The sequence below is a fragment of the Mercenaria mercenaria genome, chromosome 7, assembly GCF_021730395.1.
Source record: "Mercenaria mercenaria strain notata chromosome 7, MADL_Memer_1, whole genome shotgun sequence".
Classification (NCBI taxonomy): Eukaryota; Metazoa; Mollusca; class Bivalvia; order Venerida; family Veneridae; genus Mercenaria; species Mercenaria mercenaria.
The window spans coordinates 23168126-23189501 of NC_069367.1; positions in this window are offsets into that span (position 1 = coordinate 23168126).

Consider the following 21376-nt stretch of genomic DNA (forward strand, 5'->3'; position numbering starts at 1 on the left):
GAGGTGGAGCGCCTGAATGTGAACGGGCCAGTTAATATTAACAATTTGTTGACTTGTGTTTGATATATTCTTTGGCACTGTCCGTCCTTAAAGTTAGTATACATAATTTTTAACGTGATGTTTTTTTCTGGATAATTCTGGTTTGTATTTGATGCAGTAATAAAGAATATATTTTAGTGTCACACTTCAAAAATATGTATTCCTGTAATTGCTTTTGATACATTTAAGAATATATATTTCTGTTTTGTTTTCGCTACATTCACTGTTACTTTTCTCAGTCTAAATATAAATAAGAGTAATATAGATATACAGGAAAGGGGATTTAAAAAAAAGAAAAGAAATAAATACCAAGGCTTGTGTAATTGTACGAGACGAGACACAGCCATATTCAAAGGTGGACCATTCAGCAAAACGTATTTCATGTATATTACTTATATGTATATACATTTTTAACCCATTTAGAATAACTATTGTCAAATAAGGAGAGCTAAACCACTTGCCATGGCACTGGTGTCTGATATAGCATAGTATTCCTATTTTTTTATACAGATCAGCTCACGCGGAAAACCCATTCTACTCGATCCGCGGAGGATGGCCAAAACGAGTACCAAGGCTCCGACTCGAAGTTTCTTCGAGTCAGCCATTTTCCGTCAAGGAATTTCGCTATCTGACTCCGAGGATTTATGCAAAGTCACTCGAAGGAAATCCTCGAAGTGACTCGAGATGAAATCCAATTAGCGGAATACACACCTATGTTGGTTTCTCTTGTTTCCGAGTCACTTGACGGAATTCCTTCGAGTGACTCCGAGACGAATAATTAATTACCTATACAAATTTAAATAAGCATTCGAGTAACTTCGAGGACAGATTTCAGGTTACTAGGAGCAGGGTGATTATATTTTTACATAGTGATACGCGAAATAACACAGTATTTGAAAATTAAAATAATACTGAAGTAGTTTTTATCTTACTTTAAAATAACCAAATTTTTCTGTTAACTTATGATATTTTCTTTTCTTTTAGAGTGAATACGGCAGTAGTATTTTTTATTCTATTTATAATTCCTTCCAAATCAATAAAAGTAAGACCATTTTCATGATGAAAATTAATCATTTCTCCTATAATTTTCATTAACTAATAAAGGTCGCTTTTCTTTCACGGCCATTATCTTTACGTTTATCTAGTATTATATAGTTTATAATTTAGTCCATTTTACATCAATTTATTTCTAAATTTAATTTGCACTGTCAGAAACTATTGCAATATAATATTTAACAAATCACTATTCTTTAACGGCAGTTATTTTAAATTCTGTTAAGTTTTATATAATTCTTAATACTTAACAATTTACTTTTCTAGCGGGCGTAACTTTAAAGTTTATCTAGTTATAAAGTATTCATAATTTAGCGCATTGTTATGACTTTATTTCTAAATTAAATTCGCAGTCAGAAATTACTTCTATATCAAAATTAACAAAGCAGTTTCCTTTAACGGCGCTCATTTGGAAATTTGTTTAATTATATATGATTAATAATTTATTCCGTTCTACATCAATTTACTTGTAACTCTTATTCGCATGTATTTCAGTATCATACTAAAAAAATCACTTTTAGCGGATGTTATTTTAAATTATTTTAAATTTAGTGCATAAATTATTACACGAATTTTTTTCCTAAATTTAATTCGAAAAGTCAGAAATTATCTTAATATCAAAATTTAACAAATCACTTTCCTTTAACGGCGGTGATTTGAAAGTTTGTTTAATTTCGTATGATTAATAATTTAGTTTATTATATATAGATATACTTCTTAATCTAATTCGCAGGGTCAAAATTCACAAACAGTTTCATACATTAAATTAAAAGAACAAGCTAAATATATAAAAACAATATGTCCAAGTAAGGAAATGCTGCCTCGAAGTTTCGTCAAATCATCTCGCGGCACTCGAGATGACCGATTTATTGTTTATTACAGACTCGGAGTCGCGCGGAGTGGCCATAAAATACCGGAAATCATTATAGTGTTACCTGTATAGTATCGACTCGGAGTTCCGTCGAGTAATTTCTCGGAGTGACTCGACGAAATTCCGCTAAAGTAATAAAACTATAATAGTCAGTACTCTGAGTCAGAATCAGGTAGCACTCGGAGAAATTCCTCGCTATGCAAGATTTTTCCTTCGAGGAAAAACGGAAAGTGGGTTTTCCGCGTGAGCTGATCTGTATGTTCATCAGTGGTTGTAATGCCCACTTGCCATGGCTTGATAGTCGCCTCAGTGACTGTTTGATATTTGTTGTTAGTTACAGAGTGTGTCTGGACTGAAAGTCAACATTAGGAGTGTCTGGGCTGTGTCATGCTCAAACGGTATTGTTCAAGATGTATATTTACATTTTTGAAGCCATTTTACCTTTTACCTTTTCAGCATAATAGTTCTTTTAATTCATATGTTCGTTCGTGGTTTTCAAGCCCACTTGCGTTGGCTCGATAGTCAATACAGTGGTTAGTAACACATTCAATAAATACCGTTAACTAAGCATTATTTTTTTTAACTCCATTTTGAAAAAAAAAATCTGTACTTTGCTAAAACCATAAGTTGATCAAAATGCTTGTAATGTATATTTGTATTTTTATACACATTTTAATCTTTACATTTTTTGTTGATCTGAGCCGAAGTTCAAGGTGAACTATTGCGATCAGTCTGTGTCCGTAGGCTGTCAACATAAACCTTGTGTAAGCCATACATACTGCATTTTTCATTGGATCTTCATGAACTTGGCCAGGGTGTGTGCCTAGATAAATTCTAGGTCAGTTCTGAATATTGGTCATCTTTGGTAGAAAACTAGGTCATAAGTCAAATATTGAAAAAAAGAAATTTAAGCTATTGTGACATACAGTGTTGTCCTACATAGTAAAAAATATTCAAACAACATTTTGTAAACTACTGGGCCAATTTCAAACAAACCACAATATGAATAGAACTTTTAAAATGTATATGACATTTTGAGCTTAACTATTTAAAGAATTCTGTAAAATCATTTAATTTTGTGGGCATGAAATTTCGTGGTTTTGGTCAAAACTGCAATTTTGTGGGAATATGAATTCGTGGAATTAAAATTTTGAACATAAAATGAATGGGAATTTTACTTCTTCGTTTGGATTAAATTTCGTGGATTTGCTCAACTAAGAAATCCATGAAAATTAGTCGCCCACAAATATTAATGATTTCACAGTAGGTATAGCTATTGGACTGCCCATTTGGCGGCATCCGGATTTTGTTAAGTTTTTATATGTAAGCTGGTATCTCAGTAACCACTTGTGGGAATGAATTGAAACTTTACACACTTATTGACTTGGTAAAGTGAATTGCACGGGCTACATAACTCTACTTTGCATTTTTACAAAATTATACCCCTTTTTCGACTTGGAATTTTGGTTAAGTTTTTGTATGTAAGCTGGTATCACAATACCCACTCATGGGCATGGATTTAAACTTCACACACTAGTTCACTGTGATGATCTGATATGCAGTGCACTGGTTCCATAACTCTACTTTGCATTTTACAAAATTATGTCCCTGTTTTGACTGAGCAGTTTTTGGTTAAGTGTTTGTATGTAAGCTTAACTCTTAGTACCCACTTCTGGGAATGGATTGAAACTTTACACAATTGTCCATTGTCATGCGTTGATATGCATTGTACAGGTTCCATAACCCTGCTGTCAGGATACGTGTTATATGACCCAGGGAAGTGCCTACGCCTTTAGTATCTTGAACAATGAAATGGGTCCAATCGCTAAGGTGACTATGTCTTAGATTAGCTGACAAACGAAATATTGTTAAAATATTGCTCGTGAGACCTAATACCTCGTATATAAAATTTTTCTCTGGCTACCTTGCCTAAATGATTCCTGTACCAATGATTTGTAAATGATTTCAGATATGAGCTAGATAATTTCAGAGATCAGGCAAACATCATTAAATGTTTCAACTATTAATCTTCAACTCGAAATCAACAGCTTAAACTCCTATAGGCTGGAGATCCAATACTTGACTGTCTTTGTGTCGATGTTCCTTTCAGACAATGTCTTTGAACAACAACGTACGAGTCCAGTCGCATAGATGCTCAGCCCAAGTTCTTTTAATTAAAGCTGCAACTCCCTAAGATTGCCCTGACTCCTGGATGCTCAGCGCCTGTATGCTATAACTTATAGCATTCAACTACCATATAGGTATAACCCTGGTGCCTTGGCTGTACTTCGCCAATAAGGCTGAACCTCGTCTCCAAGCTGAACTCTCCTACTATCTCAGTAGACCACCTATGTCCTTGCCTCAGCTTTCCGATGCCCAACATATATTTGCTATCGTCTATAGCATTCAACTACCCTTAAGGTAAAACTCCTATGCGCTGGCCCTATAGCTCGAAATCTTGTTGAAATTCTGCAACTCTTCTTTAGTCTATGAACTTCAACGTTTTCTTTTAAATAATTTATCCGCCCCGGCAGTGTAGTTGCAACAACTTCCTTATCAAGGTACTGGGATAAATTATTAATTGAATCCTCGATGTGTCTTCAATGGCTGGATACCGAATGATCTCTCTGTCATCCATCTACCTGTTTATACCCTAGACGTGAGCTTTGATTGGTGCTATTTATAGAACGTGTTCTCGTTGGTCCATATTTATACATAGTATTTTACAACGAGTACTTGCTCTATCAAATATCTGGTTCCCTTTGTATAAGACATAATGTTTGATGCTGGGATCCAGCTATCATTATAAACGCGCACATACGCATGAACGTACGCAAGAGGACACACGCATACACACACAAACACACCCCCACGCGAACACACACGCACACGCACACAACAACAACAACAAAAAACAAACAAAAAAAACAGCCAGCTAATATCAAATTATGACAAATTAAAGTAATGGACATCGGAAACTTCCTTGAGCGAGTTCGAGTTGTATGGGATCGATCAATAGGTCACTAGAAGTGTCACAGTCTCAAGATGCTTTAGACAGCGCCATTGTCCGGATGGACGCGTTGATTAGAAATGTCAACAGAATGACTGTAGCCTATCCCGGATTAGTCCAAACAAATTGTACTCGCGAGTTGAATATCGTTATACTTTTTTGACTGGTCGATATCCCCATCCTCTATGTAGACAGCGCGAAATATTAAAATGTAAAGTCAGTCTACCCGAGGTCTCATTATTTAGACTAATCCCGGATGTGCAAACATTTTGACCGACTTGTCAGAAGCCATGGAAGTAGTACAAGAGTTAAAAAGGTTTGTAGATTATAATTGTTTTTTTTTTTACGGTCAAACTGAATACATGGTGACCAGTAAGAAACCCCCTCAAAAATGCCCATCCCTATCCACAAGTGGCTACCTCTAGACCCTACGAAAGACCCGTGGTGACATTTCAACTTCATTATTTCACGATTTCTGCTTCCTGATTTCACGATTTCCACTTCATGAATTCACGATTTCACGATTTCCACTTCATGAATTCACGATTTCACGAATTCACGATTTCACGAAAAAACTTCACGATTTCTTGATTTCACGATTTCATGATTTCACGATTTCTTGATTTCACGATTTCCACTTCATGAATTCACGATTTCACGATTTCTGCTTCCTGAATTCACGATTTCCACTTCTTGAATTCACGATTTCACGATTTCCACTTCATGAATTCACGATTTACACTTCACGATTTCAACTTCACGAATTCACGATTTCCACTTCACGAATTCACGATTTCAACTTCATGAATTCACGAATTCACGATTTCACGATTTCCACTTCATAAATTCACGATTTCACGATTTCCACTTCACGAATTCACGCTTTCCACTTCACGATTTCACTATTTCAACTTCACGAATTCACGATTTCAACTTCACGAATTCATGATTTCCACTTCACGATTTCACGATTTCCACTTCATGAATTCACTTCTTGAATTCACGATTTCACGATTTCCACTTCATGAATTCACGATTTCCACTTCACGATTTCAACTTCACGAATTCACGATTTCCACTTCACGAATTCACGATTTCACGATTTCAACTTCACGAATTCACGATTTCCACTTCACGAATTCACGATTTCCACTTCACGAATTCACGATTTCACGATTTCCACTTCACGAATTCACGATTTCCACTTCACGAATTCACGATTTCACGATTTCAACTTCACGAATTCATGATTTCCACTTCACGAATTCACGATTTCACGATTTCAACTTCATGAATTCACGATTTCAACTTCATGAATTCACGATTTCCACTTCACGAATTCACGATTTCCACTTCATGAATTCACGATTTCAACTTCATGAATTCACGATTTCCACTTCACGAATTCACGATTTCCACTTCATGAATTCACGAATTCACGATTTCCACTTCACGAATTCACGATTTCACGATTTCAACTTCACGAATTCACGATTTCCACTTCACGAATTCACGATTTCACGATTTCAACTTCACGAATTCACGATTTCAACTTCATGAATTCACGATTTCCTCTTCACGAATTCATGATTTCACGATTTCAACCTCACGAATTCACGATTTCCACTTCACGAATTCACGATTTCAACTTCATGAATTCACGATTTCCACTTCACGAATTCACGATTTCAACTTCATGAATTCACGATTTCACGATTTCCACTTCACGAATTCACGATTTCACGATTTCAACTTCACGAATTCACGATTTCACGATTTCAACTTCATGAATTCACGATTTCACCATCGTGAAATCGTGAATTCGTGAAGTGGAAATCGAGAATTCGTAAAGTGGAAATCGTGAATTCATGAAGTGGAAATCGTGAAATCGTGAATTCATGAAGTGGAAATCGTGAAATAATGAAGTTGAAATGTCACCACGGGTCTTTCGTAAGACCCGGAGTCTAGAGGTCCGGTTACCGGACCTCTAAACAACCCGTACTGGGCAGGCTAGAGGTCCGGTAATCAATATACATGTACTATTATAAACTGTAATACAGTACCAGCGTATAAGGTACGTAATTGCTGGTAGGGTAATTGCTGCTAAAAGTTATGATTAGTTGTCATAAAGTTGCCTTTATTACGTTTATTTTTGTAAATATTTTATGTATAATTAGCTCTCAATCGAGTTCGATACATATTGAATATGAAATTTTAACAGCGATTTCCGGTAGTCACCGTTATTTATTTCCTCTCACTGTTATGCGTTTTGAAAAAGTAGCTAAAAATCCTATATGACAATGGGAAAATCGGAGTCTTCTATGACAAAGAGTTATCACTTGCAAAGGCTGTGCAGTCTGTAATTCAAAGCTCAAATTATGATGTCAAAGAAGTAATCTTGAAAGGTCATGAGCGTGTTCCTGAGGCAAATAGTACCAAATGACCCATGCTGAATTTGCCCGAGTTAAACAGCACTTATTTGATAGTTTGAGTATGTTAAAAAAGCTTGTTTAATTTATTATATGCTGAGACAGCTAATGTTAACTTAAGAATTTAAAAGGTATATTGGCACCGAGGCTTCATCCTTTTTACAGGAGGTGCAAACTTGTTGCACAAATTCTTGCACTAAAAGGTCCACGCATACAAATATACATGCACGTACGCACGCACGAACACGCAAAGCAAAGCAAGACGGTGCCCAACTAGTTTGTTCTTTGTGCCCACTTGTTCTATTTTATGTTTACCGCTTTGTTAATGTGTTTCTTGATTATTAGATCCTAAGGCCATACCAAATTGATTTGTCGTTCGTCGGAACTACCGCATTAATGATTTCATTCCCGAGAAAAAGAAAAAAAAATCACCCGCCCACACGTACATAAAAATCGCCGAAAAAATTTTTTTTTCTGATTACGCGGTCCGGAATGATAACGGTAAACAGGTTTTATCGCTGTTTTAATTTCAGGGGTGTAAAAATTTTTTTCAAGCCACTCGCCCTGCAGGACTAGTAGCCAGTAGAACCTACTCGCCCTTAATCAATAGTCACTCGCCCTGATAAATGAGTCGACAACTGTCTAAATAACTTGTTTTAATACTATCATTTTTACAAATGGAAAGTACTATTGTCTATGAGAAACAAATACTGTAGAGACAACTATGTAAAATAGTTAAGTTTTGTAACTATTATTTAAGTAACTATTGTTTCAAAGCACTACCTTCTGTTAATGTTCACATAAAACTATCAAAAAAATGTTGACAGTCTAATCAGAAGCTGAATGATAACTGTTAGTGCAACAGCTGAATGATAAGGCTATATAAGCTTGTTTATAGTATTATCAAGTTTATTCAGAAATTTCTGCATCAGGTTCAGAACTTGATTCTGAGCTAGACAGTTCTGAGGCACAACTAGTAGCTCTAGGCCCCCTTTTTCCAGACAGCTTGTGGCCTTTGGTGTGCCTGGTTCCCTTACCAGCATTTAACCAAGTGACTAGACTGTCAGTAGGATTGAAGTCTGTAAGATTTGGACCATCAACCTTCACCCTCATTAAGCTGCTTAGTGCTCGCTGTTTGAGAGATGTTCTACCTTGAGTTTTAAGTCCATTCATTGCACTAAATCCCCTCTCACACTCAGCAGTTGAGGGGGAAATAGTAAGCATAATACTGACTAGTGGTGTGATGGAACTAAACCTCTCCATATAATTGTCTGTACCTAATATGGACTGATAAGCTTCAACCAAGGGTTTATCTAAGTTGATGCTGATGTAGTTTTTAAGACCTAACCACTGATCTGCAGCATTGGCTTGCTCATCTTCAGTAAGGAATGTGGAGTACAGTTCTACCAGTTTGTCAATTTCCTCATCTCCATAAGACCTAAATTCATCAGCATTAGTAGCTTTGTCTGGCCAACATTTAAAGTCAAACACATTGAAAAATGAATGTGGTTCACCACCATCATGTTTGATAAAACGCTCCTGTAGAAAAAAAACTGCATCATCTAATAACCCATCAATATCCCGGTTAATGTATTCCATAGCATCAAGTACACGACCCCGGCCATGTCCACCCCTTGTAATTTCAGTCCCCCGAAACACATTCCCCTGTTCTTTTATCCGCAAAAATGTGCGTAGTTCCTTTCCCCGTCTTGTCTTCATATGAAGAAAATCATCTAGCAAAGACTTAACTGTTCTGTTAACTTCTGAAAGGAGACATGTTGATTTTTGAAAGGCTTCTGACACAGATGCCAGCAAGCCAATCCAATCAATCATAAGTGAAGGAAGACCAGAAACCTGAAATGGATCAGAAAGGTTTGAAATCAAACTTTTATCATTTTATTCTTTCAGTCATTTCATCTAAATAAATGTAATATTTCTCGAATTTTGTTTGGCTTTTTTTTTTTGGCTTATATTTTATTCTTACAAAATATGCTTTTAAAAGTAATAACTACTAGTGGAAGTAACTTAAGTGGTAATAAAATTATTTTCTTTATAAACAAACCTTTCTGTTTTTATTTCCTTGAGGTAACCTTTAGCACGTGATGCATCATCACCCGTTTTAGAGGCTATCTCCCCTAGGTGTATACAGGTCACTTCATAGTTGTCCAGAAGGGATTTCAATGCACGTTTTTGGCTTGCAACCCATCGGATCTGTTGAATTCCCCCAAAATGTTTCAATTCTTTATCCAAGGTCTCGGCAATGGTGTATAATTCCCGCCTTTTCTTAGGTGAATAATAATAGAACTTGAAAATCCCTTTCAATGTCTCTTCAAATTTATCAAGGTATGCACATTCCTTTTTACTGTCACAGACAGCTAACTCGAGATTATGGGCTATACAGTGCACAACAACCATGTAGTCCTCACAATTACCAGTGTCTAGCTGCTCATTTACTGTGTCCATTATTAATTTTACAGCACCACCTTTTTTACCCATATTCACGGATGCACCATCTGTGTTAATATCAACAAGCTTCTCTGAAACATTTTCAACTGATAGTCCTACAGATTCAAGCGCTCTAAAAACACCGTCTCGAACACCCTGTGCATGGCCATGATCAAGATTAACAACATCAGCCAATTTTGTATTTAGTTTGCCAGTCTTGTCCACATATCTTACATATACAATTTCCTGCTCAGTGACAGATTTATCTGTTGCTCCATCAGACAATATGCTTATAAACCTTGCATCTTTAATGCTTTCATTTGTCCAGGACTTCATAGTATCGCTTACACTAGACACAAACTCTTTACATGCTTGTCTGTTTCTGTGATTTGGGCCGAGAATCACACCATTTTTCTCTTGAAGACTGCAGAGACCAGGAAATGAAGAAAATGACTTTCCCTCTTGGGCAACATAGTAAGCAGTGTTCATTAACTTTTCATATTTTTTACTGTTTATTTCATCTACCTTCTTTGCAGATTTTTTAATGGCCGAGGAAGTAGGTTTATTTAAAACTGTTTGATGTTCTTTACATTTTATATGTTTTAAACTTATATCGTGAAATCTTAAAGTTTCCTTTTTAAAATAAGAAGCTACACCAGTGTAAAGTGATGATTTTGTGTCAGCAATACTTGGGTATTTTTTACATAATGAACAATAGAGTTTGCCTTCTTCTTCAATGAGCCATGGATATTCATTTGACCACTTTTCTTGGACAATACGTTTTCGTTTTGTTTTATCGTACTCATTTTGTTTCAATTTCCGTTTTTCGGCGAGATTTTTTTCCTTCTCCTTTTCTCGTTTCTCATCGTCTCCACCACCCTGTTTCCCAAATAAACTACGTATATCGGTTTGTTTTGACGCTGCAGCCATGCTTGAGAAAGTACGGGAAAATGAACGGCGATGATAATAACATTAACTCGGACAAATATCTTTTATTTGGACTGGTTTACGCTATTAGTTTTATAGTAATAAATTTTCCAATACAAATAATGATCACAGTCTAGCTTAATCTTTATCGTTTAAGCGATCGAATAATTTAAATCAAGCGTCTACCGACTCGAAAATTGTTTTCTTTTTTCGCGAGGTAATTTTTGATGAATTTTGGTAAAACTACGATGTAAAAAGCACTCGCCCGGTCGGTCGAGTATACAGCGAGGTCCACTCGTCCTGCCCTGACTTTAACTCGCCAATGCGAGCGGGCGAGTGGAATTTTACACCCCTGATTAATGCGTCAAAGTGATATTGATCGGAATCCATGCGTTCGTAATACATGTAGCTGATGACACAAACTCAAAAAGTCAGGAATTATGGTGTTGTTCATCATTTGTTTTAAATCTGAAGTGTCTGTGTTAGTGCCACACATAGCCTTCGATGTGCCGGTAGGTGATGAAGTAGGCACGTTCTACGATTGTTCAAATTATACAGTGAAAATAACAAAGCCCGACTTGTAAGACGTGCACGGCCACGGGGATTCAAAATGAAAATATTTGGATTAAACATAGAAATATTGTTCAGATAAAGTTTTCAAACCATTTGTTATCAGTGTGTTTAGTTAAATATTTTAGATCTAGTGCTGTCTTGAAAAAAAAGTTCACAGATCCTGACTGATCCATCACATTAATTATCTCGGGGTCCAAATCGTTTTGAACTTCTTTAGTACGGCAGTCAGATATTCTATCAAAATGCATATATTCATTTTTAAAAAATGTTTAGCTTTTCAAATAAGTTGTGTAGATATAAAAATAATTTCTGTCATATTGTAACCCCAATTTTCCCTATTTGTATATTAATTGGCTGTGAATTGATTGAAAAAAAGAATCTGAAAAAAAACAGACCTTCCCAACTCAAAATTTCTTGGTCAATCAAAGCACAACAAATAACACTTTAAAAGAGTGGCCATATTAGGATCATTTTTTGTCTGTCTGTTATCATTTTTGACTGAAATGAACCTCTACCACAAAAACTTAAGCTAAGCTTATCTGTTAAGAAATTATTCCAATGGATTCGAGCAATGTCGAAGCATTTGTGTGCCCAACTCCGTTTGGTCTCATTGGTCAAGTGATTTATTACTTTCCCCTCACCTCTACCGTTTGGAATTTCACTAGGGGCACAAAGTTGCTCATGTGTCGAAGCCATCTAACTGGGTTTCAGAAGATATGTTATTCCACTTGGGTGCCTGTTTTGTCTTAAATATTCCTCATCCTGTGCCGTTAAATGGGCACGCCTTCAGATTAATGTAGAACAATCAAAATTAAAAATAAGACACTCATCCCTCAGTAATTATAAATACAAAATAAAAACAAAGCGATTCAGTGAGTTTTAGCAAGAATTTATTTTCAAAACCATTCATGTAGTCTGTGAAACATACAGAAAAGCTATCTACTGTCTTAGTCACACTGTAAATGTTTAAGTTCTGTGTTATTCTTAAAGAAATGTTTACTTCATGTATAATCATAACTGCAAAAAAAAAAATTCCCGCTCGCTCCATGTAAAAGCTACCCGCATCTAAAAAAAATCAAAATTGAGAAAAAAAAGAAAATTCGCTCGCTCGCTCCCATTTTTGTTTGAAAATTTTCCGAAGAACTATTAATCAATTTGGTATGGCCTAAAGTGTGAGGTTGTTCACTGTTCAAGGTTTCTGACCATTTCTAAACGATGTTCCCATTTTCAGCGTGCCTTTTGTCCGTAGAGGTTTATATGTTATGTATATGTATATTGTATTGTGGTGTGCACTGGTATACCGACTCCACGTTTAGATACTGAATTAATTTTAGATATTATTAAACATTTTAATTTGAACATTTGGGAAATTTCGTTTAATTCGGGACCAAAGGAGTAACAACGACTAAGCCGTTTTAATTGCCACGTTTTCATCAACAGGGGAAGACGAATCCAAAGCTAGGCGTAAACAGGCGTAACCTGGTTATAACAATGAGTACAAGTTGTAAAAACAATATATATTTCTAAAGTAGAAATCAATATATTTTGCTAGAATGTGTTTTGTATAATGATTTATCTGAAAAATCTTAAGCCGTATTTTTATAAAAAAGACCGAACATACACAAATCAACTGAGTTAAAAAAATCTGAAAACATAACTTAGGCCATTAGAAATATATAGCGACGTTGAAAACAAAAAGTCTTATGTTTTACTGTTTAACCCACGATGAGTAGTCTCAATTCAAATTTCTTCTTTGTAATTGCACTTCTAACGTACTAGAACTAAAATACATGGTCTCCTGCACAACTTTGCATTTGTTAGGAAAACTTTTGTGAGACTAAATACTAAAACAGCGAAACTATTTGACACAGCGAGGTTTATTTCTCATGAATGTACCCTTTAAGCGTACATCCGCCATCGGCAATCATTTACGGAATGTGTTGATAATTGTCAAGTTATTAACTCTGTATCCGGGATCATTAACTCTTTTTGTTAACTTCATTGAAAACAGAATCCGGGATCATTAACTCTTTTTGTTCACTTTATTGAAAACAGAATCCGGGGTCATTAACTCTTTTTGTTCACTTCATTGAAAACAGAAACTTTTGTAAACGCATCTACCCACTCGGTTGCAAACGACCTTTAGAACATATTTTATTTTGTTTTCCCATACAAATCACAATATTTTACTGATGTAATTTAGAAATATTATATATTTACGGTTAAACGCTGAATAGAATCTCTATTTTGCAAATGCATCTACCCGGATGAAATTTTATTAATTTTAACTCATATTTACCAGTGTCTTGCAAACTATTCAAAGCCTGCTATAGCTGTATCATGTAATGGATCTTGAGTATACATGCAATGAGATGTTGATATAAATTAAAACAAATATATGCTGTAATCCCCGTTGAATGAAACATTTTAGAAGAACCTTTGCAAGCAAAGAAAATAATACCAGACTCGATTTAATTAAGTCTTATAATGGGAGGTATTGAAATATATAACACCCCTCATGTCCCCTTATACTGGCTTAATTGGAATCCGCAACACTGAAAGTACGCCCACCTTGCGCAACCAAGCAGACATAAAACATACTTGGTTTAATAAATTCTGACCATGAAGTAATGAAATGTTGTGCACAACCCTCATGCACATGAGTAGTGAATAATTTCTTTGTAATAGGGTGTAATATATTTTTCCCAAGTTTTGCAATAATTATCTTCCTTGAAACAAACTAGCAGACATTTTGTGTGCCGAGTTTCTAAACATATTATAGGGATAGTTTACAAAATTAGCCAATAACAACATAGTAAAGATATAAAGACAGTAAGTCTTGGTATAATTCTTTAAACATTAAAGTTTTACGTACATTATGTAGTACAATAAAAGGAACTTATTTGTCAATAAATAAAATTCCATGGCACTGTGAGGAATTTTTCCCTAATCTGTAGTAAGTTTAAGGTTAGGAATGACCCTCAAAATGGAAGCTTGGAGAGATAATGTGTGCAGTGTAAGAAGCATCTATGCAATAATTATTCTAGATATGTAATTGTCTGTCAAGCAACAACTTAAAATAAAAGATGTTTCTTAACATAACTGGTTATTTAACTGAAATGTTTAAATTCTTTAATAACCCGAATAAAATACTCTAATGTAAAGGATATGAGTCTGCCCTGACCTAGCTGCACTTTTTTTTTATCATATATTGTTACTTGAAACCTTGAAAACATAATATAAAGATGGTAAAGGGACAAAGGGTCGCCTTTATATATTAGACAAATCTGAGACATAGGATCCTTATCTTACTTGATCCATTTAAGCTTGGTTGAACCGTAATTTTCACACAAATGAATTCGTCACACATGTGAAAATTTCGTACGAATTCCTCACACACTGCGTGACAAATACGTACGAATATGTCACAAGTAGGTATTGTGAAATTTTCGAGCCCCATTTTTAACCACCTCTTAGTACCAACGAAATTTTCACAAATATGTCACACATGTGTGAGGAATTCGTACGAATTTTTCATACATGTGACGAAATTGTGTGTGAAAATTGCGGATCAACAGAGGGTCAGAATAGCAGAACAGCAGAACAACTCCAGCAGAATAGCAGAATAACTCCAGCAGAATAGCAGAACGACACATTTCAAGGGCATATTTGTGAGGAGAGGGATCAAGGTCAAATTTATTTGTTTATTTATTTAATAGCAACATACTTGGTCGCAATGAAATGGAATAAGTATTATAATTAACATTTTATGTATAAGAGTATTTATTTTATCATATTAATTACCGCCAACAATAAATCTGATTTTTTTCCCCTGAAAATGTCCAATCGGATTTTTTTCCAGCTTTCAAAATGGGATTTTTTTATTTATCGCTGAATTCGTCTCAAACCCAGACAAAATTACTGTACAACAGAAAACTTATTTCTTTGATTAAAATTCGGAAAAAAAATCCAGCACGCCGAAATAAGGGAAAAATGTCCGACTGGATTTTCAAAAACTCCGATCGGACATCATATATCCAATCGAATTTTCGATCGAACAAAATTTTTTAATTGATTTTTTTTTTTTTTGTACATAAATAATCTTGAAATATTACAAAACTCATTCATTTATTGCACAATGGTCCATAAACTACCATCCAAACATAAATAGAAGTTTCTAAGTCACTTAGAAATGGTAGAGAAGTTTGACAAAATCCTGGTTTTGCAAAGATATCCTGGTGGCTGTTAATAACTGAATGTGGCGCCAACTGCTTTTCGGCGCCATAAAAATATAAAAGGCATTCTGATTGGCTGATCGTAAAATTGGTAACATCACCGGAAATGGAAGATAAAAAAGTCGCATGAAGCGGTTTATAAAAAGAACGTGCATACAGGTTCAAATGTATAAAAAGCGCATCTTGCGGTTTAAAAGCGCATCTTGCAGTTTTAAAACCGCAAGATGCGTTTTAAAACCGCAAGATGCGCTTTTAAACCGGAAGATGCGGTTTCTAAACCTCAAGATGCGGTTTTGAGAATTTTGAACCAGTTCGTACACCATAATTAAAATTGTGTATGCGGAAGTACCTGTTACATAACATATATATGAGTAAGTCAGTCGAGGGATTTAATTTGATTTGATGGGTTTAACGCCAATTTTAAACAGTATTTCAGATATGTCAAGTGGGACCCAACAAGCGTTCCTGGAAAGATCCACTACTTGTACCCATCCTCCGTAAGAAACTGTCATCTTCCCTACATGAAGTGATACTGTCGGTTGCAGGGATCGATCCCATGCCCCTTAATCTGTGAGAGATTACAGTGATTTTAAGTCAGCGACTCTAACCACTCTAACATAGAGGCGGTCAGTCAATAGAGGAAATTCTATATCCTGTTTGTAAGTACATGTAGTACCTCAATCCTTCGACATTCAATCAAAATTGTCTATGTCAGATGTTTACATTTACAGAGCACAAAACAGTATCTGTTTGTATCAATTTCATGTTTCAGTCACTTTGCATTGCTTACAAGAATTGCTGAACTTCGATATTAAGTAATATTGTATATTGTAGTTCCTTCTTCATGTTTTAACTAAAATTTTCCATCAGGCATTTACAAAGCTGTGCTAAGCAGACAATGTTTCCTTCAATTCTGTCTAAATAAAAGAACTGATTTACAGACACAATATTGTAGACCAACATGCTACCATTTGCAGTTGTATTCTACTCGTTCCAATGACAGTTGTTCCTACCTTTGAAATATTGTATTATTATACAGCTGTATATACACTGTATACATTATATGGATTTAAACTCTATGTGCCGTTTGCTATTTAATCATGATACTTTTTCAAAAAGTAAGGTATTACAAAATGGTAAAAAATAAACGTTCCCAGAGTAGGATATGAACCTATGACCCTCGCTGAGAGTGAAGGCAATTTGTGTTAAAATTAAGACGAAAACAATAGAGCTATCGAGGTAATTAATTTGAATAAGATGGCACGTAACCTTAAATCAGGAAGAATAACAGTGACAAAGCATTTATTTTTATCCGACAACAGGCTAACGGAAACTTGATTTTCTTAGAAAAAGACTTTTGCGCATATTTGCAAAGTAAAATTTCAGGTTTGATATGTGGAAACAAGAATCAAATATCGGGGAATCGTTCATTCAACCTTCGCAATGATACGCAGTCCCTGGTTTTGGCATGAAAATCGTTATTTCTTGCCTGAGAAAATCGCAGTTAATATTAACAAAGAATTAAAGAAACAGCATTTTTGGTTACCAATATATTTTCGTATAAGAAGTTTTTGTTTCTATCTTATTTTTAGAAAACCAGGCTTCACTACTACGTTTACTTTACACAGTTAATCTTTCAGAATTTGTGAGGGTCATAGCTTCGGATCCCACACTAGGAAAATCTTTTTCCCAATTTTGTGACGATTTTACTTTTTGAAACTGAACATGATTTAATTGCAAGCAATACTTACTAGAGTTTCAATCACGAAAAGGTATATATAGTATAATTACAAAAGGTAGGAGAATGAAAACTGAAGAAACAGCTGAATTTACCGCAATACAAAGTATATTAGTATTTTCTATCAAATGCTTTCATGTAGTAATGCTCGTGTAAAAATCATTCTGATCAAGGAAGAGTGAAATGAATCAATCACAGGTATTTTAAATGCATTTGATATTGTTTTTGTTTTATCTAAACTTTTATGTCCTAAGTATTTTCATGATTATGATATATTTGTGTTTCCCAGAAAAAAGAAGTATTTCAATGCTATTAATACCAGTAAAGCATATGTATGCCACTGTCAAAACTAAAATAAATGTACTTGCACCCATAATAAATACAGCGTTAGTGTGTCATTGAATAGGGAAATGTCTTATTTTGTGGTCAGTTACATGAATAAAGTATGAAATAATCTTATATGTAACAATAAATAATGTCGTTATGTATTTGAAAGCTTTCTATTCAATAAAAATCCCTTTTGGTCACAGCCCCGGCAATAAAATTTCTGTTTTCAAGTTTCCATTAACGATTAGTACATGTGTGATAAGTTACGAAGAAATCGGAATTCATTCAATACATAACATATTGTATTTTCTGACACCTTGGGAACTGTAATTGTTTCTATTTCATCAGCACTGACAGTTCAATCACCAATCATTTTCGCTCTTCTTTCCCCAAAAATACCGCGAAAATTAAAGTGCTAAACCGCCAAAATATTTTTACAAAAAAACCGGGAAATATGATATATCTTTGGAATGGGTAACAAAACTGGATCCCATTCCGGACCCCCGGAGTCAGAAACACGTAATCCTCCCTTTCCTTTGTCCCCCGCCAATGAGACCTTTAAATTTTTTTTTTTTGTATAATTTCTAAAAAAAAAAAGGCGATAGTTTTTCCCCAAAGGTAAAGACGTTCCTTTGATTTAAAATACCAGCAAAATTTTAAAATTAGACGGTTCTGTTAAGAATTTTGGTACAAAAAATTTTTTCTCCCCCAGGAAATTACCCCCTGTCCGTAACTTTTGAAACAACTTTTAAAATTTTTTTAAAATACAGTTTTTTTTTGCATTTTAAGAATATTTAAGTCATAATATTAAATTTTTTCATTTGTTGTTTGCTTTTCATGTGTTTAGTTGATGTCTCACGATCTCCATATTTTGACAAATGTTAATAAACCCGTGCAACCGCAGCATTATCATTTTATTAGAACCGTCGTAAACTACAAATATTTCGGACATGTGCAACACAGTTCCTAGCCTATGCTTTGTTGAAACATTTTTTGTAACATGAATACCTATACATGGCGATCGCTGAACAAAAAACGCGCGAAAATAGCATGAAAATTCCGTGTTAAGATAATAGCACGATTTAGCTATGATCCAGGCTTGTTTAAACAGTATTAACAGAATACTGGAGTCAGATCCTTGTGACATTTTCTTTGATTTGTGGTAGATAATATCACTCAGATAATGTACTAGTGTTATGATTTATGTGGTCTCTAAATTTGACAAATACTTCATAAATAAAACTTTGTTAAAATATCTCGGCTTTGCAGTTACTGTATTTATTACTGTTGACATAGATAATTGCATTACTAGTAGACAGCTGATTATATAAAAATCGTAGGAGGTAATGAACATAAAAAATGCAGCCGTTTTGAAAATGCAGCACAGTAATTTGGGAGGTGTAAGTATTATATCTACTTTACTTTTGGGAGACCAAATACTCTGTATTTTATTGCTAAACTGTTGGAGTGAAGTTAGAGGTATGGAACTTATTTCTTTCCCTTAACCAAAAGGAAGCCTTGAGAGACATGCAAACTTTGGCCTTTTAACAATAATAAGCACCTATGTCGGCTGAAGATGAATAAACCCGAGACCCTAAATTAAACGGTATTAAAAATTCAACATATGCAATGTAAAACTCAACTTTGTACTCAAAGTAACCGCTATTTGGCGGAGACAAATACAAGTTAGTGCGAATATTTACAAAATACATGAATAAAACATAGCGGAAAAATATAATTATTGCATTTCAAAAAAAATAAGGTACTGGCTTTGTGAATGAACAAGTATTGTTCAATCAGTAGTGTTATATGGCCAAATTAAAAGAACTGATTTGGACGACAACCTTTGTTTTCGCTAGAAATTTAGTGTAAAGTTTATTTTCTATCGAAAAATCTTAAAAGTACTGCTGTACCTAAACAGTAAATAATTAAGATTATTCGATAGCTTTTATTGATATGATCAATACCACTCAATTGTTTTATATATAGATGAAGGTTTGAAATGTTGAAGAATTTAAAAAGAATTCGCTTAATTATGAAATCACACATAATCCCCAAACAGGGCACAGGAACCGTGTGAATCCCGCTGAAATACCAGTACTTGTTCGGGTGCCCATACCTGCACCGTATAAATAATACATAGCAAGTTCATTGAAAATAAGTATTCATGCCGGATTTAAGTTGCAAGTCATAAATTTCAGTTTACAGGTAACAGGCCGTTTGTACACCGAATAAATTACCACAAGTAAACTTAAAATGAAGAAATAAATGATATCAATAATTTAGAAGAATTAACGAAATATAAATAAAGATATACATGATATCAAGAATTTAGAAGAGGTAACGAAATGCAAATAAAGTGGAAAAAGTATATTTATTCGAGCAAAATTTGTTCAATACATTCATATTGCTTTTCTTTGAGCGGGTTCAAACGATCTTTTTAACAGCTATAGACTTTGAAATATAGCTGTAGTGGTGTGTCATCTGTCAACATATTGCATTAACCGTTGTGAATTCTTTATAGATCTAATACTGACAGATATTTCCGAAAAAAGCAATGCATATATAAGCACCGCTTGAAGTTGAAAGTTTGTAAAATGAATATATATTGATAGATCATAAGTAAACTATATTTTCTGAGTGATGCTCCTGAATATTATAATATTTTCAATTCAATATTTCTATTATCAAACATTTAATTAACATGGCAATGACAGCGAAATGGTGAAACGATAAGTCGGACAAGATATTCGGGAAACACAGATATATAATATCGTCTTGTGAAGGTGAAAACATGTGTATTTGGTAATTCATTAATTATCAAAATTATTATTTCACCTATGAGCTTAAAATGACGAAAACATGTGTTAGATCAGTGATAATGATTTAAACCTTGGTGTGTATGTACTACGAGTTGTATATACAGGTAAACTGGGGAACTGCAGTAAATGGAGAAAGATACAAACTGTTGTAAAATTCTGTTTGTGTGTGAGATATGTGTATGACTAGAACCTGCAAACCGGGGAATAAATTTCTATCGCTCAGAATAGGCTCAAATTTCGAGAGATAACTAATTTTAAGGTCAGGATTAACGTGGCATTGTTAGATTGAACTGGGGAATTCCCCGGTTCGTGGCGTATCCCCGGTTTGTTGGTGTGTATTCATACGAAATTACCCAGTTGGCTATGTTCACACACACACACACACACACACACACACACACGCATACATGTAAACGATACCAATCGGGGATTTAAGTTATAAACCTACTAAGTGGGAACTTCTTTATTACTGCACCTACAGTTATCATATTTCTATCAACTCTTATTCTTATCATCTTTAAATTATCCGAGGCTTTAGATTAAAGCTATCTTCAATAGTTAAGCAATGAGATTTTTCACATTCAAAACGGGGCATTTTGTGTTTAAACCAACTGAGGTGAGTGTATAACAAACCGGGTGTTTGTGTATAGACGAAATGTGGAAATGTGTGTTTCAACAAAACGGGGAATTAGTGTAAAGACTAAATGAGGTACAAGTGTATAACTAAACGGGTGCATGTGTATAGTTGAAACGAGGAACTAGCTATTAAACTAATATATGCGGAATCACTTGTTGCATAACGTGTATATGAGTAAAGTCAATCGAGGAATTTGATTTGATTTGACGGGTTTAATGCTCGTTTTAGTATTCAGTTATGTCAGGCGGTCAGTTTACTCAACAATAGTTC